The sequence below is a fragment of the Lissotriton vulgaris genome, chromosome 6, assembly GCF_964263255.1.
Source record: "Lissotriton vulgaris chromosome 6, aLisVul1.2, whole genome shotgun sequence".
Classification (NCBI taxonomy): domain Eukaryota; kingdom Metazoa; phylum Chordata; class Amphibia; order Caudata; family Salamandridae; genus Lissotriton; species Lissotriton vulgaris.
This window is the reverse complement of record NC_141694.1, coordinates 1,904,762,903-1,904,789,426: the sequence shown is the minus strand read 5'-3', so window position 1 is coordinate 1,904,789,426 and position 26,524 is coordinate 1,904,762,903. Positions and strand designations below refer to the sequence as shown.

At 45.1% G+C, this 26,524-nt stretch overlaps 1 pseudogene; it reads right to left on the bottom strand.

Moving 5' to 3' along the window:
• Nucleotides 1–1,543: 1,543 nt before the first annotated feature.
• Nucleotides 1,544–2,855, bottom strand: LOC147709867 (uncharacterized; annotated as a pseudogene).
• Nucleotides 2,856–26,524: the final 23,669 nt, after the last annotated feature.

Here is a 26,524-nt window from a genome sequence, read left to right as displayed (position 1 = left end):
TTTAGAGGGAAGACGAAGGAGAGATCTGAACACAAGATCGACAAGGAAAGCCATCAAATAAGAGAGTGAGAGAATAAAGGCAGCCAAAGGAAAACAATGGGCAGGTGTAGACGCATGTATGTTCTTGGCAAGCCCAAAATAGGCCTCACGCTGTCTGGAAGGCAAGAATCAAAAAGCATGGTTCAAGAAGAACATTCTGATTTTGTGCATATAATCAAGTCACACTAAATTAACATACAATGCACTTATTTACTGAACATAGGGAGCACAATGTATTAACATAGGCCACAAAACAATTGCACATAATGCATTGTTCTTTGGTGGTAAAGGGACAGAGAAGGAGATACCCAGCCAGCTATTGTGCATTAACTGATATATTACATGATAACTTTTATTGGATGTTTTGCAACAATCACTACAAATATATTTTTTTACACAGTATCTTGAATTTTGGTAAATTTTTACAAGCTTGTAATAATGGGATCAAACCTCCTTACTTGTGTCTAATATATTTTTGAACACAAATGAACACTGCAAGCAGAACGTCTTTGAAAGTATTAGTAATAATTGTACTACAAGACTGGTATTGATGAAGAATGGTAATGCCACAGTCAGAATATAACACCCCGTTCTTTAGCATCCTCGGTCAGTGTACAGTTTCAAGCTCTGGGTGTTGTTGTGAGGCTGTCAATAGGGTTTGCTCCAGCAGAAGGAAAAACTGTTAAATAATTCGGAAGTCGTGTTATTGTTGCCCATCCTCGCGCAAAACCTCAGCAGGGAAACTTAGGGTGGACACCCTTTGATAGTGGAAGCGATGAGCCATCCTTGAACAGATATTCTGATTAACCCAAGGATTTACAATTTGCATTTCACACCTTGCCAACTCTAGTATGTCTCAATGTTTGGCACATTTTTGTACCCATGCAGCGACAGGACTGAACATTAATCCCAATGCAACCTGAGATCATAGGATCCATGTGTTGTAGAGGAAATTTCCAGGTAATCTTTTGTCCAATACACAAGGTTATTTTACAGTTTTTAGTTTTCAGTTGTTCATTTATGACAGCTGTGGTTGGACTATCAACACTAAATATGGATTAACGCCAGAGCAAAGATGTCAGCACTACTGTAATTATCTAAGGAAATGCAACGATTAGGCCAAGCGTGCATAAAATATATCAAGGGTGCCACCCATTACACCAGCGGAAACACGATTAAACCATGTGTGCCTAAAATAATACAAGATGGATCACCCGTTATGGCAGGATCACTGTTCTGTGAGAAGTCGAAATTATATCCAAGACTGCCGTCAGTCTTGGATATAACTTCCAAGATGCAGCCCTCACAGCAGCTGCAAGTCATCTCCATGAGATATAGGACTTGATGTCATGTACATATGCTAATTCTTGGCAGTTCACTCCGAGCTGATCTGAGTGCTACAGTATGTTGCTGCACCAGTAAATTAATGAGGATTCCAATTAAACAGTTTTTAACAAGAGCAATACGACGCTGGTTCTGAAAAAAAAAAAGAAAAAAGATTCAATTATCTCTTCTCTCCAATCTCATGAGTGGGGATTTTCTTTTGCAGGTTTAAGTAGGCGCTGGTACTGAAAGCCTTCTTGCACTCAGTACATTTCCATGGTTTTACCCCTGTGTGGCATCGATGGTGTATTGATAGATGGGACTTAGTAGTGAAAGCTTTGTCGCATTCAGTACATGGATATGGCTTCTCACCGCTATGGGTTCTCTTATGCTCTATTAATGCTCTGTTTTTAATAAAAGGTTTGTTACACTCAGGACACATATGGTTTCTCACCAGTATGGATTCTCTGGTGTATCAATAGATATGCTTTAGCAATGAAAGCCTTTTCACATTCGGAGCATTTATGTGGTTTTACCCAAGAGTGTAATTTCTGGTGTCGTGTTAGCTGTCCCTGTGATCTATAAGCCTTGTCTTCACATTGCATACACTCATATGGTTTTTCCCCAGTGTGTATTCTGCAGTGTACAATTATCTGTTGCTTTCAAAAAAAGAAAGCTGTGTCACACCCTGTGCATTTATAGGATTTCTCGTCACTAGGAATAATCTGGTGCCACGTTAGTTGTCCTTTCTCACTGAAGGCTTTGTCACACTGCAGGCATTTAAATGACCTTAATCCTGTGTGGCGTGCTTGGTGACACTTTAGAATGGATTTTGTACTAAAGGCTTTGCTGCACTCAGCACATTTATATAGTTTTTCCCCAGTGTGGGTGTTGTGATGTTGCCAGAGTTGGTGCTTTGTGAGAAAAGCCTTCTCACATTGAGTACATTTGTGTGGTCTTAACCCTGTGTGGTGTGCTTTGTGTATCTGTAGAAGATCATTTACATGGAAAGCTTTGTCACACTCAGTACATTTGTAACGTTTTTCCCCAGTGTGGACTTTCTGGTTGCGCATGAAGGTTCCTTTTACAGCAAAAGACTTGTTACATTCAGTAAATTTATGTGGTCTCTCCCCGGTATGGACTCTGTGATGGTTCAATAAAGATTTCCTGAAAAAGAAAGCTTTGTTGCATTCAGAACATTGATGTGTTTTTACCTTGGAATGTTTTTTTTCATGTTGTGAGAGATGTTGTTTTGAAATGAAGGTTTCGACACATTTTGAACATATATAGGGTCTTAGCCCTGAGTGACTTGCTTCGTGTTGCCTCAGAGATTCACTTCTATTAAACGCTTTCTCACATGTAGTGCATTTGTATGGCTTCTCCCCACAGTGAATTAACTGGTGTCTCACAAGACCTAATTTAAAGGAAAAGGTTTTGTTGCACAGAGTAACTTTATTTGGCCTTTTCTCACTGTATTTCTTTTCAGGATTCATTAGAAAAGTTTCCTAACATATATTTATTGTTTGAACTAAATTGGTGTGAAATCTCCTAAGAGTAGTGTTACTAAGTTGGAGTTGCTACGGTAAGTCACTCTACTGTCTCATTAAAGCGGAGTTAGCATGGAAGACTTTGTCAAATTCAGAGCATCTGCGTAGTCTCTCCTGTGTTACTCTTCTGATCTTCCGAATTCCCTATAGCCAGCTTCAGTACCTTAGTGTGGTCTGGCTCCTGTATGTTTCTTCTGATGCTCCACGTTCCCTTTACACGTGCCGTGTTATGTTCAGTAAATTTGTGTGCCAAGTTCTCTTTAATGATGACTTTACATATTTGGTGGTGTTAGAAATGGGATTTCTGGTTGGCTAAGGCTTGCGCCAAATTCAGGCAGAAACCACCATTCTAAGTCAGGGCAAGGAAGTCACCCGCCAAGATAACCCCTGCTCACCCTCTTGGTAGCTTGGCACGAGCAGTAAGGCTTATCTCAGAGGCGATGTGTAAAGCATTTGCGCACGCACCCACCAGCAACAAAATCCCAGGCCCCCCACAAGAACTCCACACAAGGTTATATAAAAATAGCCTTTGTATTATCAGAACACATCAGAATCAGAATCACAGGATGTACATTGTGCTAACTGGCACGGGCAATATTTACAAGAGATTATATGTACACAGGACAGGGCCATACGGACCACTGTCAGGACTAAGCACTTGGTAGAACTAGCACTTTGTAAAAATAGAATTAGCACATAGAGCATATCATAACTGTAGCACCAAATAACAAATGTAGCACACAACCAGTAACCACTGGCAAAAGGTAAGTACAACCTATGCAACCCTAACCACCTTAGGAAAATAGCACGCAGGGAACCATGAACACACTAGTATACCTATACTAGGAAGAACAACCTCCTACACATTAAAACACATTCAGAGGTACAGGTAAGACACATGATGCATGAAAACACATTCAGCGGTGTAGGTAAGCAACTTTGTCATTTACTAATACCCAACGCATCAGCACATAAATCAGCATTTAGCGCAGAAATCACATTTAGGTCCAGGTGGCGACACCAAGCCAAAACCTAAACGTAGCAGCTGCCCACTACTTGCTGGGCAGCCGGGGACAAGAACAGGGCCAAAACGCTGCAGCTGGCACTAAGTGCTGCGCAGCTGTGGAAGGCCAAGTTATGGATGAAGGAGTGCGACTCACTCCTGAGTCCAAAGAACAAGTGCCCCAAAAAGCAAAACCTAAATGGTGCAGCTGCCTCTACTTGCTGGGCAGCTGTGAAACAGAACTGCGACAGGGCTCTCACTAGCCCTCTGGACAGGGACTGCGCCAACTGCTGAAGCCCTCTGGCTCTGAAATAAACAGGTGCATTGGAGCCCTCTGGCTCTTAAAACAACTGGGCCCATCAGGGGCAGAACACAGGCCCCCTCTGCAGCCTAGGGGGCTCGAAACAAATACTACTAACTGGGGGGGAGCGGGCCGCTGCCGTCCGGGGCCGCTCTACCCTCCAAAATGCCCCTGCAAACACGTGGGCGTAGGTAGGAGCCTCCCGTGGGCTCGCAATACCATGATGCGCCCGGGGTCGTGGGAGCCTCTCAGGCTCGAGGTAGAACATGGCCGGAATCATTGGAGTCCCTCTCGGGGGACTCTAAATCAATCAATACCCCCAACGCTGGAGTCCCCCCTCTGGGGACTCTGGAATTATGCGGCAAAAATGCAGGAGTGCAATGGGGTAGCGGCCCGCTCTACCCTCAGACCGGAGACCCACCGAGCGCCCGCACTCACCGTTGGCTGGGAGGCGGCGTCCTCGCTGGGCTCCTCTGCTCCGTTCCACGGGGACTTAGGCTGCAGGGCTCTCCTTCACCGGGGCTCCCTCCTCTGCATGGGAGCCCCGCAACTCTGGTGTGGCGTTCTGCTGGCGGCCCCGGGGCTCTCCCTAATTCACGGGAGCCCCGGGCCACCAGAGGCCATGACTCAGCCACGCTGCTCTTCCCGTCTCTGCAGCGGAGCGGGCAGCCAATCGCGGAGCGGCGGCGGGCAGGACTTTCTGAAGCAAGCAGAAGTCCCGCCCCGCTCCAGGCGCTCGACCGCTTGACTTCCTGTCTGCGGCCCGGCCACGGCGGTCATTTAACGGGGACAAAATGAGGGATGAGCACCCTTGGTTTAAAAAATAAACGTAGAAGCGGGGTGTGCACACGCTAAGGAGAACATAAACGAGGTGGGCACCTGTAAATATAAAATACCATAACGAGCATAATGCAGGGTGGGCACCTGCAATGAAGGGACCACAGGGGGAATCCCTACGCTCGGGATTCCCTCGTACACGGCCACAGGAGAAAGGAGCACCGCACTCCCAGGGCACCCACAGGCAGCATCAAGTCCTGGGGCAAGGGCAACAGCAAAGAAACAGGTCCATGAGGTCAGGGAGGCACAGCAGGGCCCAGGGGCCAGCACACAGGGTACTCCAGCAAGGAGACAGCCCCCATGGCGGTCCCTCCTGGGCCCCACCATCAGCAAAGCCCCTTCTGTCAGGAATCCAAAAAGTAGAAGAGACTTCCAGGCATCCAGGAGCTGAGCAGGGCCCAGGAATGCAAGCCTTCCCCTGGGCCCCAGCAGCAGCACGCCCCTGGTAGATTCAAGTCAGGAGACAAGAACAATTTACAACAGGTACAGCCTCTTTATATACACACAATTGCTTTGTCTGAAGGTGCAGGCAAGGGGCGAACCAGATACAACTGGTTCCTGAGCACTTTGTTTTGCTCAGCCCCTTTGCCTATTCACAGGGACATCAGACTCACCACAGGGGGTGGAGCCAGCCTTGTGTGGGGAAAGCCCAGCCCTATTCAGGTCCCAGGTGCACTCCTCCCCGGCCATCAACATGCAGATCTCCCATTCACCAACGGGGCAGACCCATCCTGACTACTGGAGCCAGGCACACCAGCCAGCTCCAGCCAATCACAAGCCAGACAGTCACTGCACAGACAGGCCAACTTCTAGAAGTGGCACTTCCACACTAGACACATGAATGTGCGACATCATTGCGCAGCATTCAATCTCACGAGTTCGCACATACCAAACTTGAGCCTGCACTCCCCACACATCAGGCACTAACATGGACACACACATTCCCCATGCATTCCTATGGGAGGGCAGGCCAATCTCACACATGCACTCAGAGAGCACACGCACTTTACACTGCGCAACAGTGCTAAAGTGCGCAAAGACCAGAAATCGCTATAAATATCTCAGAGTGCAATGCAAAAAGTTCAGGGGTAAACCTGCCAGAAGGGCCAAGTCCAACAGGTGGATATTGATTGCCTAGCTGGTGTAAGAACGGGCGTACACAAGTAATATTTTCTCTTGAATTCCTCTTTACAGTAATCACACTGATGGGCAATCTGTAATGGGTTAAGGTTTCCAAGTTTTAGTTCATATTTTTACCTTAAAATGCAGCAAATTAGTTTGCATTACCTGGTGCCTGGGAAGAAGCTTCTTGGATCACAACAAGAAGGTGTCCAAACTTCTGAAAGATACACAAATTTGTTTAACGGTTTCCTGTAGGACTGCTGTTTTGTGACCTGTTAGATTGACAGAAAAGTAGAATAAGTGTTTCATGAGACAAATTAAATACAAATCATTTGAAAGAATCTCTATAAAATACCTGTTTCTTCAACAGAAGTAACCTATGTGGAAGAAAGGTTGGAAATTCTTTGCACACATCAAAGGGTGAATAAACAGGATTATCATCGATTATAGCTCCTCCGCAAAATACAGTTTATCCTAAGACAATGTACACAACACGGATTAAGACGTCCCCCTATACGAGCCTTACTTTTATTTTTACACAATCCTCATTTAAGTTTACTCTAAAAATATTCTAAATATAACAACAAACAATATGAGCAATTATGGAAGCAAATAAATCTACATGAAAAGTGGTAAACCAGGGACAAACATCATGAAGTGCTGCTTAATGGAGAAATACCAACAAGAGTGATGTTTAGATTGTCTTGCAATGCTCAATCTACTTTTCTGGGATACCTATATTTTCCTACTTGTCTACTTAAGGTCACCCCATGACGATGAGACTGCACTTATGCCTTCAATGTAGCTTTTTGATATGAACAAAACGAATTAAAATTTTTTAGATCTGGCGTGGAAAACCATCATGCAAATGAAAAGGAAGATGTTATGGATCGACACGCTTTAGCCATTGGCTTGTTTCTGGAAGCCGCCGAAAATAACTGCTTATTTTGAAGTATCCTTAATATTTAGGATCAGTTGTTTTGTTCATTTCATTCTCTTTCTTGTCTCCGGTGTCACGTAAAAGGTTTAATGGTTTGCATTGTTTCAGTGTGTCCTGCGGAGTGCTCCTTTGCAATTAATACATTTAAGACCAGCTGTAAATTGTCTTTGCTCTAGTTTTGAGAGGAACATTGTTGTGCTTATTATAGTCGTACAGGACAACGGCCTTCTACCCCTTCCTTGTCGTTCCTCATCAGCATGCAATGCCAAGGTTTCCAAAATCAAAAAAGTTAATTGTGGTGGCAGAAGTTTTATCTACTGTACAGCAAAAAGATGGACCTACATACCTTTCTCACTTAACGCCTGTACAAGCCTTTATGCTTTCAGAAAAGGCCTGGAAACATGCAATAAATTATCTCTTTTTGGGACTGGTTTCTCTGCTTGGCACTTGAGTCTTTTCATTTGTCTCCTCTACAGAAAGCATCACATAGATGCCCTCAGGCAACAGTGGTGCTTTATAAATAAGTGTTTAATTTATTTTCAAAGCCCTAGCACCAGATACCAAGGAGAACTTCTTAGTTTGCATGGCTATGCGAATGCAATAGCAATTTGTATCTAATTTTCAAGAAACCATTAGGAGAGCAATTAAGAAAAGACACAGTTTGAATGGACAATTGAACAACAGAAAGATTTAGATGTCATAAAAGCTCACATTGCTGGTGCACCAACACTTTACCCTTTCTGCAGAGGAAAAACGAGTAATTACAAAACTTGTTTGTATAGTGTCGGAGTTGGGTATCACAAACATAAGGCAATAAAGAGTGGACTATTGTATTTGTAAACCACACACTGCATATATATCTCCAAGAGAAGACCGTCAATGACAGAAAGGGACTTACAACGGTGTGCATGGACTACGGAACATATTCGAAATAAAGTGTGGGACGCTCAACTTATACTAAGAAGAGACCAAAAGCCACTAGTAATTATCCTTTTTCCAAGTGGAGGCTGAGGTGCTACTGCCCACACTCCTAGACTGGTTTCAAAGATGCAGGAGTACAGTTTTACAATTGAATATGTGTCTGGGAAGGGAAGCTAAATCTGACAACATTTTGCTGGCCCAGGTAACCTGTAGCGAGCGGGAAACGAATAACACAGGAGATACGGATGTTGTATGGACAGTAAGTGATTACATTCTTTAGGGAGGTGTTCTTTGAGGAAGGTTTTCCAAATTGCCTTTTGAAAGACAACAGTCTGCAACTGATTTCGCAAGATATGAAGGACCTTCTTAAGAATAGTGGTGTGGACTACATCACAAAGGCACTTTGTGTAATGAGCGGTTTGTGAGGTTTAATAGAGTTCCGAAAAAATACACCAGAGAGGCGAGGAGTTGCCACGGTGATTGGAAATATTATATTCAGCAAGATTATAGAGTTATCACATCACTCCACATAGTGCTAGATGGGTGAGTTTTTAAACTGCTTGAATGACGTGAAACTGCTTCTGACTTGCATTCATGGTAGCTTAAAATACCTAATGTGGTTAGGAGCAACAGGGAGAGGAAGTAGAACAGAGGGCTTTTTTTGTAAGTAGTATAAAATGAAGGAGAAATATGATGAGGAAAAGAAAGTGTGATCGTCTACTTTCAAAGAAAGCGATTGGGTTTCCTATTGCAAACCAGGGTGAACTGCCAAGAGTGTAGTGACACAGGATGGCAAGGTTTGGAATGTCCAGAATGTGGCACATTATAGTAATGGTTTGTATAGTAGAGTGCCCAACTTAGGCTCCACCCATTAAAAGACGTGAGTACTTTTATTGAATTGTTTTAGTGTCCCCCAAACTACTGTGCCAGGGCGCTCACGGTGGACATCTGGTTGGATTTTTCAGGAGACCCCCAGAATCGTGTTGGGTTCAACAGAACTACATACTCTGCAAAACTCTCGAACACCTTAGAATAGAAGTTGGCACGGAAACTGGAAATGCAAAAGACAAGTTTATTAAGACCCCATGGGGTGGTGGTACAATCCTACAGCACCCTTCGGTAATGCAAGAAGTATCACACCGAACATCGATGTGCGACCTCTTTTATACAGTTTAACAGCAATAAAAAGTGTAGGCGGTATACTTTTGAACAGTTTAGGTACATATAAGGGCATTTTTGGAACACAGCCAACATGTGGGAGTAGTTCAGTACCACTGGTCAGTTTTGGAGAACATTCCTAAGAGATGACCACTCGGTAGTCTAAACGTGTGAGTGCGCATGCACAAGATTGACCAGTGCTAAAAATAGCCTGTTGCTGGGCAGGGTAAATGGTCATTGGTACAAGTCAAGTCAAGTCAAGTCAAAAAATGTATATAGCGCGCTACATACCCAGAGGGTCTCAAGGCGCTTGCAGAGGGGTGGGGAATTACTTGTCAAATATCCAGGTTTTAAGTTGCTTTCTGAATGCTAGGTGGTTCTGAGTAAGGCGAAGGTAAGTGGGAAGTGAGTTCCAGGTTTTAGCTGCCAGGTAGGAAAAGGATCTACCTCCCATTGTGGTTTTGTTGATGCGAGGTACAGTGGCAAGGGCTTGGTTGGATGATCGTAGCTGGCGTGAGGGGGTGTAGAAGAACAGTCGTGTGTTGAGGCATTCGGGTCCGGTTTCGTAGAGTGCTTTGTGTGCGTGGGTTAGGAGCCGGAAAGTGATCCTCTTATTGACGGGGAGCCAGTAGAGGTTTTTCAGGTGACCAGAGATATGTTCTTTACGCGGGATGTCTAATATGAGCCTGGCTGAAGCGTTCTGGATTCGTTGGGAGTTTTTTCTGGAGTTTAGCGGTAGTTCCGGCGTAGAGGGTGTTTCCGTAGTCCAGTCGGCTCGTGACCAGAGCGTGGGTGACCGTTTTCCTAGTTTCGATGGGGATCCAACGAAATGTTTTTTTGAGCATGCGAAGAATGTTGAACCAGGATGAAGAAACGGCGTTGACTTGTCTGTTCATCGAAAATCCAGGATGACGCCCAGGTTCCGTGCGTGGTCCGTCAGGATGGGTGCTTTTTCAAGGGCTTCTGGCCATCAAGAGTCGTCCCAGGCAGATGGGGAGGTACCTAAGATAAGGACTTCTGTTTTATCTGAGTTCAGTTTCAGACGGCTGTGTTTCATCCATTCGGCTACTTCTTTCATTCCTTCGTGTAGGTTAGTTTTGGCGGTGCTAGGGTCATTGGTGAGTGATAGGATCAGTTGAGTGTCATCCGCGTAGGAGATGATGTTGAGGTTGTGTTGGCGTGCGATGGCCGCGAGGGGGCTCATGTATACGTTGAAAAGGGTGGGACTGAGTGAGGACCCTTGGGGTACGCCGCAGATGACTTCAGTGGTTTCTGAGATGAATGGTGGGAGGCGGACTCTCTGGGTTCTTCCGGTGAGGAACGAGGTGATCCATTCCAGTGCATTTCCTTGTATTCCGATGTTTCTGAGACGCTGTAGAAGGGTGCTATGGCAGACTGTGTCGAAGGCTGCGGAGAGGTCAAGGAGGATTAGGGCGACTGTGTCTCCATTGTCCAGGAGAGTTCGAATGTCGTCTGTTGCTGCGATGAGGGCGGTTTCAGTGCTGTGCTTGGCTCGGAATCTGGATTGTGAGGAGTCGAGGGATTTGTTTGTTTCAAGGAAGGCGGCAAGCTGGTTGTTGACCGCTTTCTCGATGACTTTGGCCGGGAATGGAAGGAGCGAGATGGGGCGGAAGTTTTTGAGTTAGGTGGGGTCAGATGTGGGTTTTTTCAGGGGGGCGCTGAGTTCGGCATGTTTCCAGCTTTCCGGGAAGGTTGCGGAGACGAGGGAGCAGTTGATGACGTCTCGGAGGTGCGGTGCTATGATGGAGTCTGCTTTGTTAAAGATGTGGTGGGGGCATGGGTCTGTGGGGGATCCTGAGTGGATAGAGTTCATCAGACGGATGGTGTCCTCAGTGGAAATTGGCTTCCAATCATTGAGGGTGTTCAAGGGAGGTGGGGGTACTGTAGGGGGATGGGTGGGTTGGTCTTCGGGTTGGTTGTCGAAGCTGTTGTGGATGTCTGCAATTTTGTTGTGGAAGAATGAGGCTAGGGAGTCGCAGAGGGCTTGGGAGGGGGTGATGTCGTTGGAGTTGGCCGCGGGATTGGTAAATTCCTTGACGATGTTGAATAGTTCCTTGCTGTTGTGGGCGTTCTTATCTAGTCTGTCCTTGAAAGCGGCTTTCTTGGCATTTCGGATCAGTTGGTGGTGTATGCGGGTGGCGTTTTTGAAGGCATCCTTGGTGCTGGTGGTTGGGTCTTTTTTCCAGGCCTTCTCAAGGGAGCGTCAGAGTTTCTTGGATTTCTTAAGATCATCGTTGAACCAGGAGGCCTTCTTGCTGCCGAGTTTGATTTGTCGTTTTTTCAGTGGTGCTAGGTTGTCGGCGCTGTTGGATAGCCATAGGGTGAGGTTGGTTGCGGCTTGATCGGGGTTTGAGGAGTAGGCTGGGGGGTTTAGAAGAAGCGATGAGGAGATCTGGTCGATGGTGATTTTGTTCCAGTTTCTTTGCAGAGTTGGTTGAGGGTGGTTGTTGGGTTTGGGCTTGTTGTAGGTAAAGTGAACGCAGCTGTGGTCAGTCCAAAGGAGATCCGTGGTGTGGCTGAAGGAGACATGATTGCTGGAGGTGAAGACAGGGTCTAGTGTGTGACCTGCGATGTGGGTGGGGGAAGTGACAAGTTGTTTAAGTCCGAGGTTGGCGAGGTTGTCCAAAAGGGTGGTGGAGTTGCGGTCGTTGTTCTTTTCAAGGTGAAAGTTGAGGTCTCCCAGAAGGATGTAATCTTTGGAGGGGAGCGCGTGTGGAGTGATGAAGTCCGTGATGTCCTCACTAAATTGTGCGCGGGGTCCTGGAGGTCTGTAAAGGAGGGTGCCTCTTAGTGTTGTTTTGGGGTCTATGTGGATCTGGAAGTGAAGGTGTTCAGAGTTGGCGAGATTGACGTCTGAGCTGGTTGAGATGTGGATGGATTTCTTATGGACGATAGCGATTCCTCCTCCTGTGTGGCCGATACGGTCCTTGCGTATGATCTTATAATCTTCTGGGATGGCAATGGTGATGTCTGGGGCGGAAGAGGCGTTCATCCATGTTTCTGTTAGGAAGGCGACGTCCGGAGAGATGGTGTCTAGTAGATTCCATAGGTCAATGGCGTGCCTGTGGACCGATCGGGTGTTGAGCAAGATGCAATGTAGGTGGTTGGGGTCGGGTATCTGTGGTGTGATCGTAGCGGAGTTGTTGTCGGTGCCGTTGAATTTGCAGGACTTGCATGAGAAAGGTCCGTGGGTTTGTCCAGGAGCAGCTTGGACGCAGTTGGGGGAGCGGCCGGGGTTAAGGGCTAGGAGGGTGGTGGCATCGTAGGTAATGCGGGGGGGTGGACATTACGAGGACCAGGGGCTCTGGCACTGGGCGCGGTCCAGGCGCGGACGGGCGTAGACGGGCTTACCTTTGGCGCACCTTCGGCGCGACTGGGGCGCGATCGCTGCGCGCGGGAGCAACTGTCATATATGGATAGTGGAGGGGGAGGGGCGAGGGCGGCTCAGCTGGGAGGCGGGGCGGGCTTACTAGGATGACAACAACAAACAAAATGGCAGCGGAGGGGTGAGCACAGCCGAGCGCTTGGGGATAACCCGCAATCACAGTAAAAATAACAGTGGCAATTCAAAAATGCATACAGAGCAAAGCGGCAAGCAAGGCAGATTGCAGGCAGTAATAATGAGGAATTTTAGTTAGAAAGCGCAGCACAACGATACCAGATGTCAGAGACACTGGGGAGCGACCACTCTGCCCAAAAGCGAAGAGGGAGTCACAGCGCATCGAGGTAATGGAGCGCTGTATGTAGTCTGTGGGAGGGCGGCTCAGCTGGAAGGCGGGCGGGCTTACTAGGACGACAACAACAAACAAAATGGCAGCGGAGGGGTGAGCACAGCCGAGCGCTTGGGGATAACGCGCAATCACAGTAAAAATAACAGTGGCAATTCAAAAATGCATACAGAGCAAAGCGGCAAGCAAGGCAGATTGCAGGCAGTAATAATGAGGAATTTTAGTTAGAAAGCGCAGCACAACGATACCAGATGTCAGAGACACTGGGGAGCGACCACTCTGCCCAAAAGCGAAGAGGGAAAGATGAAAGGGCATGCTGACCATGAGGCAGCATGTTCATACAGAATGGAAGCCAGGGAATCTAAAATGGCTCCCGCACGTTTTGGTCAAGTTAACGAGGAAAGTTCGTGTTGCTGAGCTAAATGCTAATTCAGGTGCTGCCAATTTACGACAGACGGCCCTTTTAGCATTTAGCTAAAGCTACCTCATAATGGAAATAATCAGGATATTCGTCATCTATATTTATTAGCATCAGCTTCGCTATTTCTTTGTTGATTATTTTCTCATTTTTCACAATAGCTCGTTTGGATATAATGCAGGCAGTAATACATACAGAACATAAGGTAGGGCCACATTGAATACATAAACAAAAGAAGAAAAGTATTCCAATAATCACACATAGAATTGTTAATAGCTTCCAACCCGAAGTACTAAGCAAAGTCCAAAACCAGCTAGAGAATGTCCAAGTACCATTCTCGGGGTGTATCTCAACAGCAATTTTGTGCAATTTAGAAATAGCGTCATATACAGAAGGCGAATTATCAGGCACGTAAACACAACAACTACTTCCGATGATGCGGCATGCACCCCCACGATCACCTAATATTACATCAAGAACCATTCGGTTCTGGAGCGTAACAATTCTGGTAATTTGGAGTTCTTCAGTCAAATTCCCTAAGGCGGACGCAGTTTCATTTGCAACAGCTTCTACAACACGTGTTAATCGTCTTATTTTTCTACTATTTAAGGCAGCACCAACAAAGGAAAACAGGCCTAAATTAAAATCTATATATTGCTGTAGAGCGGTGTCTGTCTGATCAATGTTGTCAAGTTCTAATGTTCTCTTCACCCTATTTAATATGAAATCATGATATAATACAAAATCATTGTGATACATAGGTGGGGCAATAAATACAGGGGGTAACACAAAAGAAATAAAACAAGTTCCTAACCACCCAATGGGAAGACGGTGGTATCCCTTATTTCCACAGATGAAGTAAGTGTTTTGTGATGCTACAAAAGCAATACCATTTGGTGTATCAAAAGTGAGAGTAGTGTTACACTCACTCCTACCTACTGGAATAGTGACTTTATTACGAATACATAATTCAGCCTTAGTATCAATAACAGTAATTACATGTAAACTAGACATATTTGCAGTTCTTAGATTGGTGAAAATACGAGGTGTAGATACATTGTCCGGTCGATATTCTTCCCACTCAAATTTAGTTCCTTCTGCTTGTGGGTGACCATCTCTGTCATTAAAGCAAATCTTGTTCAATCGGAAAAGTAGTCCACCTTTTGTTGGCCATCTTAGGGTAAAAAGAAGAGTGTACCAAGCGTTACAAGAACCATTGTGGGAAAATGGAAGAGGAATAAGTGGAGTTCCTCCTTTCTTTTGATGTCCAGGCAACATTCCACATACCCAACAGTTCGAAGTGTTCGTCATATTATGGGTGTGGTGTAAAATCTGAATGAAACTATTATTCAAGTAAGTCTGTCTATGTCTCTCTTCATGATAAGGCAGAGTAAAATGAAAATGTTCAGATGGGCTTGGAGTGGTAGGCAGTAAATATTCTCGTGCAGGAAGCAATCGTTCTATGATCCAAGCTATTACTGCCATTACCACTATAGTCGAAACAAAAAGCACAGCACCAAGAATTTTCTTGTTTCTCGTTGTAGCAGATGCCATGATTCACAGAACAAAATTCTTCGAAGCAAAAATAAAAAAGAAAAAATGAGTGCTAAGAACTGAGGCTGCCGCTAGTGTCTTCTCCAAGATTTAAGACGGTTGTCGCTACACTGGACAGAACTGATCCCCCCCTTGATATTCTAGGCTTCCGTTTTCACAAACCTCAGAACGGTCACTCAGCCAGTCTTGGACAAAACAACAGCTTTTCTTGATCGCAAATTATATTTCGCTGCACCAGAAACAGTGTGGTCCGGGAAGGCTCCCTCCGATTTGTTAGGCGTGACAGCTGGGCTCTTCTCTGTATCCAAGATGTCTCGATAATCAGACAGCACCGCAGGATTCACCAGATCCGGAGGAACACGACGGCAGTGAGTTGAGTGCACCCACCGCTTCTTATTCGTGACTCGCACGGCCGTCCGAGTTGCCAGCAACACTTGTTCAGGGCCACGCCATCTCGGCTCCAAACTGCTGGATCTCTCGAACGAGCGGTCCATCACGTGGTCTCCAGGACGAAGACCATGAGCCTCTCCAGTGGAGTTGTCGGGGAGCGCTTCTCGAACCTGTTGATGAATAGAAAGTAAATCATTTGTTAATCGTGCCAAATAATCGTTCATCATTATACAAGGCACATCATGTATCAAACGAGGCTGAGGAACTCCCCAGATGTTCATAGGCCTTCCAAACACCACTTCATAGGGTGTGAGGCCAGATCGGGAATGTGGCACTGATCTAATAGACAGCAATGCCAAAGGCAGGTCGTCCGGCCCTTTTAAAGACGTGGATGCCACGATCTTTGCTAGCTTCAGCTTCAAGGTTGCATTGTACCTTTCTACAAGACCTGCTGACTGTGGATGAAATACAGCATGGAATCTTTGCTTGATTCCCAATCCTTTCAGGACGTACTCCACTATCTTCCCAACGAAATGAGGACCATTATCATTCCACAAACATTTACAAACACCATAGCGCGGGAAGTACTCTTAAAGTAATACCTTAGCTGTTGTCAATGCTGTATTATCCTTCGTGGGGTAGGCCTCAATCCATTTACTGAAGGCACACACCACCACTAGGACATACTTGAGGTTATTGCAACGCTCCAGCTGGATGTAATCCATTTGCAGTACTTCGAACGGTGCAGTAGGTGGAACAAACCCTCCTTTAGGAGTATATGTCCCTTTAGCAGGATTATACTGTAAGCATAAGATTGTCTTTTCCCTATCAGGCAGAGACGAGAACAACATCTCCGCACTCAAGTCAGGCCTAACTCTTGTGGCTGACTGGATGCGGAGAAACTGTCTCAAACTGAACGGGGAGAAGACCGAGGTGGTCATCTTGGGTCGGAATAAACATCTTTGGGGTCCCCACCATTGGCCCATCGAACTGGGTACTGCGCCTACTCCCTCCATCGCAGTTCGTAACCTGGGTGTCATCATTGACGACAGGTTAACTATGAAACAACAGGCCACTAAGGTCGCGGCTATCTGTTTTTCAACACTGCGGTGGCTCCATAAGATCTTGTGGATGCTTCCACTATCCTCCCGCAGAACAGTGGTCCAGGCACTCGTAACATCTCGCCTGGACTATGGCAATATCCTCTACCTAGGCGCAGACAAATCCACCTTACATGTATTGCAGGTAGTGCAAAATGCGGCGGCGCGCCTGCTAAAAAACATCCCCAGACAAACTTCAGCTAGGGCTGCCTTACGTGACCTTCATTGGTTGAGTATCCCTGAACGTATCAAATTCAAGGCATTATGCTATATGTTTAAGGTCAAACAGGGCTGTGCCCCAGCCTACCTTCAAAGGCTGATTACACCTTACAGACCCCTACGTCCACTTAGGTCATCGGACATGGGAAATTTCACCATGCCAAGGTGGAAAGTAACAAAAATGGGAGGTCGCTCCTTTTCTACTCTGGGCCCCAAATATTGGAACTCCCTCCCATTGGATCTAAAATTTGAGACAAACTTGTTCCGCTTCCGCAAGGCATTGAAGACATTGCTTTTTACTCAACGCGCTCAATAGTCTGCTATGGCTCTGCCAGGTGAAGCTGCCTCCTTCTTCTACAGCCTATCCCTAGCGCCGGGAAACCCACTGTGGGTAGCTGCGCGCGGTATAAGCTTAAATAAATAAAAATAAATAAATATTTGACAGGTCTGTACTACTCTTTTGGCCGTGCTGGCAATCTCAGGATGCTCCCAAACTCGTGTAAGCAATTTGGTAATTGCAAGAGCTCCAATATGTGCCAGCCCATGTGTCATTTGGACCATTGCTTGCAAATAAGCAGCAGGCAATTTCCATCTCTCCATATCTTTGCTACGCCAACAACCCTCATAGTCCAACATTCCCTCTGCTGCCCAGGTTGCAAGTTCTGCTTCAGATGCTGATTTTTGTATGTCTAATATTTCTTCTCTTGCATCAGGCCATCGCTCAGCCTGTGATTTCACCACATACATAGGAGAGGCATTTTGTAACATGGCAGTCTCTCTCGCTATGCGATCTGCAAAAGCGTTTCCTTGTCCTATTTTGTCTGTCACTTTCTTATGTGCACTACATTTGATTATCGCTACTTTCTTTGGACATAATAGTGCATTCAGGAGATCACGTACTAATTCTCCATGCATGATGTGTACTTCATGCGATGTCAGGAACCCTTGTTCCTTCCAGAGTAGGCCAAAATCATGCACTACTCCAAAAGCATAACGGCTATCAGTGTAGATATTGACACATAATCCAGCACTTAGCTCACATGCTTTCGTTAAGGCTATCAGTTCAGCTGCTTGGGCCGATTTCTGCGGTATTCGTGCTGTTTCTACCACTGTCTTAAGTGTCGTGATCGCATAAGCTGCGGAAGTCGTGCCATCTGGTAATCTTAAACACGATCCATCAACCCACAGTTCCCCATCTACTTCTGGAAGAGGCGTATCCTGTAAATCGGTCAGACCCTTTGTTTGTTATTCGGTCAGGAAAACACAATCATGGTGTTCTTCCTTCTGGGTCTCGGCAACAGGATATGGCAACAAAGTAGCAGGGTTCAAAGTGGCACACCTCTTCAATGTAATATGTGGCGCCAACAGCGTTAACTCATATCCTGTTAAACGAGCACTAGTCAGATGCTGTGTTTTCGTTTGATTCAATAAAGCATCTACCGCATGGGGAACTAACACCAATAATTTGTGTGACAACACTATTCCCTCACTCTGTCGTATGGCCACTGCTGTTGCTGCAACTGCTCGAAAACATCCAGGCAGTCCTTGAGCCACAGGGTCGACTAGTGCCGAGAAATACGCGCAAGGTCTCTGTTTGTCTCCGTGTGTCTGCAATAAGACTGACAATGCGCACCCATCCTTCTCGTGTACATACAGTGTAAAGATCTTCGTGTAATCAGGTGTACCTAATACTGGTGCAGAACAAAGAGCTTGCCTCAATTGTTCTAAAGCATTCTGACATTCATCTGTCCATTCAATGGGAACCGGTGTAGTTTTAGACAATAATGCTAACAAAGGTTTTATAATGTGTGAGAATCCTAGTATCCATTGCCTACAAAAAGACGTCAAACCTATGAAAGCACGAACATCTTTCTGAGTGCAAGGGACTGGCGTATCTAAAATTGCTTGAATTCGATCTGATGTCAGTGCACGCCCCTCCTTAGACAAAAGATGACCGAGATAGGTCACCTTTGGTCTACAATATTGCAACTTCTTCCTTGAAACCTTGTGATTGTTCTGGGCAAGAAAAGAAAGCAGAGAAAGAGTACTCTCCTCACATTGCTCCTGCGTGTCCGCTGCTAAGAGGATATCATCACATATTGAATAAGAGCCACCCCAGACTGTAAATCAAAGGTATCAAGCTGTCTTTTTAATGCCTGACTATAAATGCTAGGGCTTTATGTGTAGCCTTGAGGTACCCTACAAAATCTATACGATTTGTTATTTAATGTAAAGCCGAACAAATATCGGCTATCAGGGTGAATGGGAATCGAAAAGAAAGCGTTTTTCAAATCGATTACGGTAAAAGTAGTGGCTGTGGGTGGAATCAGAGTGAGTAAAGTGGTAATATTGGACACCACCGGATACTGGGGCACTACTATCTTATTGATTTCCCTCAAATCAATGATAAAACGATAGATTTTAGTGTCCGTGTCTTTCTTGAGAATCAGAAGAATTGGGCTGTTGCATACATTATAAGAGACTTCCTCCACCACCCCTGCCGCAATCAGGTCATTTACAATATGTGTCAAGGCAACTTCTCCTTCTCTGGAGATCTTATACTGTGCTATGCGGGGCAAAGACATTCCCTCCTTTACAGTAATACGTACGGGAGGGATGATCATTTGACCCACATCGGTATCAGAAGTGGCCCATAAAGTGCTTGGAAGAGACGCTAATGCATCAATCTCCTGCATGAGGTACGATCTCTCAACCTCTGGGTAATTTTCATTCAAAATAACCCGCACCCCTTCAGGGGCACAGCGTATAGTTGCTCGAAAATGTTTTAGCATATCAAGTCCCATAATATTATCTGGTGTGTTTGGAGATAACAAAAACGGACATGGAGCAACAAATTTATCAATGTAAAATGTAAGGGGTTGGGACAGTGGGCTAAGGGAAGATGTACCATCGAACCCTATTGATGTAATCGTTTTGCCAGACAGGGGAGCCCTTGGAACCAAGTGTTTGGACAGAGCGCTACGAGTAGCTCCTGTATCGACCAGAAACTGATCAGTAGAACCCAAAACATTCGCTGATATATAGGGACCCCTTTGATCTACTGGTACTTCCACCGATTCCACACCCCATCCTACGCAATCCTATGCATGTGTATTCTCCTGAGACTCAACAAACTCATCCTCAGCTATCTGATACTGATTCCGTCGATCAAAAGTATTATGATTAGTCTGACCACGACCTCTCGCCTCAAACCCTCCACGATCATTCGCTCCACCCCTCGATCCTGTATAACTATTCCGAGACCTTCCACTCCCTCGACCACGCTGATTTCGCTGTTCTCGAAGCACCGAACAATCCGAAGCCCAATGTCCAAACTGTTTACAGTATGCACACTGATCTTCAGAAATATCGGTACGGGGAGAAGACGCCTCATACGATCCTCGTCTACTCCTATTATTCCCTCTCGACTGCGTAGCATAAACCTGAGCCAACATTACCTTCGTTTTCAAATCCTTCGCTTTCTTATCACTACTTTCCTTAGCCTCCAATTCCTGCCGTTCATAATACTGAGCCATAGTCAATAAAGATGCAGGGGTTGCGGTGGTCCATGAGCTTTCACTAGTCTTTAAACATTTTGCAATCTCCGGTAGGAGATTAGCCACGTACTTATCAACGAACAAATGCCTGCCCGTATCCTCTGTTAATAATTGGGCCTCTGTAATCATGAAACGCTTCCTCGAAACGTGAAAAGAAGTCAGAGACAGTTACGTCCGGCTTTTGTTTGCAAGACGCCAACATTGTCCAATCAATTTTCTTAGGGGGAACAAGCGTTTTTAATTTATTCAAAATAGCCTCTGGGAGGTCTAAAATTAATTGGCATGGTTTACACGCGGGTTCCCTGTCTAGATCAGCTCGAGCTATGTCCTTCCAATCTGCACCCAAAATCGTTTGATCATCAAATTTACGAATCGCCCTCCACATATCAGGAGGCAATATCAACCCATAGAACAGATCAATATCAACTAATGTCATAACACACGAAGAGATAGCACCTTCCACCCCTTCATAGAAAGCTGCTGGATTTTTACGGGGGTCAGGCAAAGCATTCTTAAGCGCCATAACATCTGTTCTATTCCAAGGCGTATAAACTCAATTATATATAAAATAACCCTTCGCATCTTTGGACATTTTATCATCATCTGTGCCTAGCCCTTTAGGAGGGACATACAAAGGCGCAGCTTCTCGCATAGGCATAACATTAACCACAGCGCTCTTATCTGTTCCAGAGATAGGGTACTCTTTGGATACTTCCGTAGTTTCAGATGTAGACAAACCCAGTGTCTTTTTCAACGCCCGTAGCCGTGACGCTTCATCCCGTAGCTGAACCAAATGCTGGAAAAACGTATGCGCATCTGCAAGAACAAAAAGACCTTTACGAAAATTATCACGACCAACTGATATATCCTTAGGTTCTAATTCAGAGGAATACCGTCTAAACCGTTCGACATCTTCATCTCCAAAATGATCCAGAAAATACAATCATTCTTTGTCAGACAATTTACCCATATGATCATTAATCTCTGAAACAGTTATAGAATTTGTATTAAGTTTACGAGCAAACCCGCGCAATTCCGCAGCTCGATCAGTAGTTAACCTAGTACGCTGTTTATTCTGATCTTCCTCATCAGAGTCCTCATCCGGGGCCGTAGGTGGAACATACGGAGGCGGGCAACGATCTAATAATGAAAAATTATCTAATTCATTAGTAAGGACAGGATAAGGAGGACGCCGGACAGGAAACTGACCATTAACCTGCAAATTACGTTCTCGAGTCTCCCTCTCTTTCTGTTCCTGCAATTCCTTTTCCTGTAGCTGTAAAGCTTTGTCACGAGCAGCCTTTCGCTGCTCCTTATCCGCCAAGGCTTGTTCACGCTTCATTCGTTCACGCATTGCTTTCTCCCACATACGCACACAATCAAACATATCCTGTCTAGACCTGCGCTGAAACAAACACTGCTCCACATATTGAACCTTTCGTAAATCAAATGACCCATGTAGTGGCCATTGCAATTCACGATCAGTTTTCGTATATTTATTCCATAATGTACTATACATTATAGGGGGAAGGCCAAATTTTATGTACATTTCGCGATTAGGCGTCCCCTCTGGGGGAGCCGGCTGAGATTCATTTAATCGATAACTGGTACAGTTTCCAAAACAGCACATTCCTCGGAGTGTGCTTAAAACAGGCATGTCAAAATATCACGAAAACGCAATATTACAAAAAATGGCACTTAATATGTCTTACACATGGTGCGCCGTTCAAACAAATACAAAGTCAGAGAAATATCCCTACATGCCTGCCTATGTGAGGTGCACTCCACATATAAATCAAATCATAGGTCCAAATGTTAGCTAACTCAAACAAATTCAAGTAGACTACCTTACCAATCAGAAGCTTACCAAAGATTCTCAAACGTCCAGGTTCCAACTGCCAAGGTCTTTTAATCGAATCAGCCAAACGGGCACTGCACGACAACCCAACCGATCAGGATCTAAGTCGAGGACCGGCGCCACCTGGAAGGTCAGACAAGAAGGAAAGGAAAAACACCGTGGGTGCCAAGACTCGGGTCACTCAGTGGCAGCGTACGCGTCCATGGCGAGTTTCCAATCCTTCGTCACAACCACTCCTTCGGGCATCCGAGTCGCCGATGAGTCCCTTCGTGGTCGCCAATTTGTCGTGTTGGGTTCAACAGATCTACATACTCTGCAAAACTCTCGAACACCTTAGAATAGAAGCTGGCACGGAAACTGGAAATGCAAAAGACAAGTTTATTAAGACCCCATGGGGTGGTGGTACAATCCTACAGCACCCTTTGTTAATGCAAGAAGTATCACACCGAACATCGATGTGCGACCTCTTTTATACAGTTTAACAGCAATAAAAAGTGTAGGCGGTATACTTTTGAACAGTTTAGGTACATATAAGGGCATTTTTGGAACACAGCCAACATGTGGGAGGAGTTCAGTACCACTGGTCAGTTTTGGAGAACATTCCTAAGAGATGACCACTCGGTAGTCTAAACGTGTGAGTGTGCATTAACAAGATTGACCAGTGCTAAAAATAGCCTGTTGCTGGGCAGGGTAAATGGTCATTGGTACAGAGAAAGGACGAAAGGGCATGCTGACCACGAGGCAGCATGTTCATACAGAATGGAAGCCAGGGAATCTAAAATGGCTCCCGCATGTTTTGGTCAAGTTAACGAGGAAAGTTTGTGTAGCTGAGCTAAATGCTAATTCAGGTGCTGCCAATTTACGACACCAGAGCGAAAAAGGTTTCAGGCAGGGCCTTGTATATTTGATGCTATCCCCTGTAGGGATAGGGTGGCCGGGTGCTTGGCCTGCCAAGGTATCGGGGCTTCACATTTTCAGTTCTGGGGATTCATGTAATGTAGCGGTGCACTCTGGGAGCTCTATTCTTGTTCCGTTCAGTTGCACCCATCGATCTCATGCATTCTCCGCTACCATGAAAGTATGGGATATTACTTACACCCGTGCGTTTTTATCCATTGTTAAGTATTCGCCGGGAGCCATAAAATAATTCTGTCCCACAGAGCAGGTGTCCCGGCCGTGGAGCAGGTGTGATCAGCAGTGTGGCAAGGCAGCCGAGCCCCATGATTCCGGTGCTGCCCGCTAACCATTGAGCAGCCAGCCTTCACCTCCAATTTCATTACAAAATTTAACTCCTGGCGCGCACCCTGTCAGTAGGACTTGACGTTGGGTCCCCACACAGCGCCACGGCCAAGTTGACACACATAACTTATCTGCGGCAGCACGGCATCGGGTCGCAGGGCAGATCAAATGTAACATTGTGGCACTGAGAGCAGAGCACCTCGGATCTTTAACTGTTACATACTGAGCCTGCTGCCAAGTGAAGTCTGCTGTGGCCCGGGCCGAGCGCACAGCACACAGGTGTCAGAGGCGCCAGCGCGCGCGCTAGCATCTGGTGTAGGCTAATTAGAGCAGAGACCGCCAACCTTGTGAGCTACTAATATTATTTGTGCTGTAATAGTGACCACATCAGGCAAGATCACATTAGTGGCCACCCCATGCTAGATTACTCACAGTGATCACTTCAGTACATTCGGCAGGACTACCAGCAGTAAGGTAAAAAAGCCTTTTCAGATTGGAATGCCTCCATAAGGTTAATATGACATCCATAGCTGCCCCCGCCCCTAGCACCAAGGTAGTAATATCAGTAATACTGTATGATTTATCACTCAGATAGTAGCTTTACATATAATTTGGACATTAAGACATTTTTGTCTCCAAACATTAACTTATGAGTTCTAAAAACACACACTTTTTTGTCTTAAATGCACACATTTGGTCTGTAGATATCAATTCAACAAAGCAAAATGTTCCAATTTGGTAGACTGGGATGCACATAAAAGAGCTACTTCTATCTAGTTGGAGAGCTTCCAGTAACTCACAAGCTACTAGTTGGAGAAGCCTGGTTTACAGACTTTTGCATTAATTATTGTTTGCTTTGTGCACGGACATTGTAGGATAAACATAGTGTATATGAGATTCCCCATGCTGTGGGTCTGCCACAGAACAATACTATGCGCTTGTATTACTTTTGCCCAGGAACACTTCTGACCAAAGGGGGTCAATCACTAGTACAATACATGCCCACTGCAGCGCATGACCAACACCTCACCAAGACCTGCCCTTCTGAAGAAAACAAAGTATGAAACATATCAAAGGTGACCAAGCCCTCGGCTGCAACTTGTCATGCAAGAATGCACTCTACAGTGAGTAAAAGATGTGTTTGCTTACATGTAGCGTCATGCATTGGAAACGGCTAGGACAGTCTTGCCAGAACCAGTGTGCAACTCAATCCCTTGTTAATATTTTGAGCTCATGGTGCTTACGGTTTGTCCTAGGCCAGTCATCGCTGACTGGCACTGGGTTCATCCACAGAGACTTACTTAGTTCTTAGTTTTAAGCCTCAGATTCTACATGAAAGCACATTTATGCTGAAACATAACAAAATAAATACACATATCCCAGAAAAGTAGGCTGCTCTAAAAGTATCTACAATACTGAATTTAGTAAGAAGTCATTTGTGTAGGTCAGTGCAGTAGATCAGTTTGCCACGATCCCTGAAGAATCAGGGTTGTCATGTTCAGTGGTTGCCAGAACCTACCTGCACCACTGTAGAATAGAGGCGGTTGGCAGTGGCACTGTAGAGCTAGCTGGTCTAACGGCTGACATATCCTGTGGGGGTTTCGGAAGCGGTAGGGACACTAAGCCCTCAGTTTAGGTCGTCCAAAAGACGCAGGTCCTGGGGGATTCCTAGGAACTACATGACAAGATGTCTTACGAGGTGATTAGACAAGTGAATACCAAGTCTGTTACAGCACATAAGCATGACACACTTTCAAGTCATACGCAGCACTTTATTAAACAATCTGAAGGAATATCCTGTACTATGAGTAAATATGACAGGATGAAGAATGGTAGATGCGGGGAGACTACACAGAAAGTAAATGGGCACAGGGTTAAGGGAGAAAATATTATGGTCATTTTGGTTATTATGATTTGCACAGTGTGCTGTTGTCTAAGGCAACGATACTTTGACTAACCTTTCAGATATGTAATCAATAATATGAAATGACAGTGCAATTTAGAGAAATAATTAGATTGTGATGCTGAGTGCTAGTGGGTTAAATAACAAATTTAAGGCTAGCGCAATAGATAAATGGCTAAGAGGACCCTCCCCGGATGCAGTATTGATTCAGGAAACACACTAGATTGAGAAAAAGGAACCAGATTTCAAAATGTTCACGCAATGGGCCGGATATCAAGTGTTTATCATGTGCAAATGCAACAGAACAGGGGGTGTCACTGTATGTGAGAAAGCATTTCCCCCTACAAGTTACTTTTCCCAAACAGATACGGAAAGCAGATGGGCTTATATTTTAGTGGATTTCTTAATAACAAAAGGATTATGATGGCTAAAATATACGCCCCAATAACTGGTATTCCAACCCCAATTATAGATTTAGATGAGGTCCTACCTAATATCCCAGGTTTTTTTATTGTAGGGGGGGATTTTCATTTTCTTCGATAGCCGGAGGTGGATTCATTCAAAAGGAAACATAGACAAATTAAGCCCACAATGGCAGTAGCCATTTCAGAAGGTAAGCAAGGGCTAGGTTTATGGAGGGAAAAGTTCCCGTATAAACGGGAATACTCATGTTACTCAGGCAGGCATATGTCAGCGGCCAGACTCTCTACACAAAATCGCAGCTAAAAACATACTCTCATGTGTGAAATGCTTTGTCAGATCATGCCTTAGTAAAAATGGAGGAAGCAGGAATTAAGGTAAAAAGACTGATGATGTAGGTTGGACATTTAACAAAGTGAATCTCGAAGATCAGGAATGGTGCAAAGATATGGAGATATCGACAGTTAATTATTTTAAAATAAATAATAACTCAACTAATATTGAAATTGTATGGGAGGCTTATAAGGCCATGATATGTGGATATATTACATCGAAAGAGATTGTAAAGAAGAGGAAAAAGTCAATATTAAGGGCCGAGCTTGAAACAGAACTAAATCAGGCATGTTTAAAAGTACAATGCTCAGCAACAAAAGCTAACAAATACTTACTTAGGAAAGCCAGAATATGCATGCAAGAGTATTATGATGAACAAGGATACACAGCTAAAAACATATCTTTACAAAAGGTATTTGAAAAGAGCGAGTATGGGGGTAAGCAACTGGCTTGGCAGACAAGAGATCGCCCAGAGAAAAATAAGATAATATCAATAATAGATCCAGAGACAAAGACAAGTATCAAAGACCCTGAAGAAATTCAGAAGTAATCTTTTAAGCATTATAAAGCAATATATGGTACCCAACATCAAA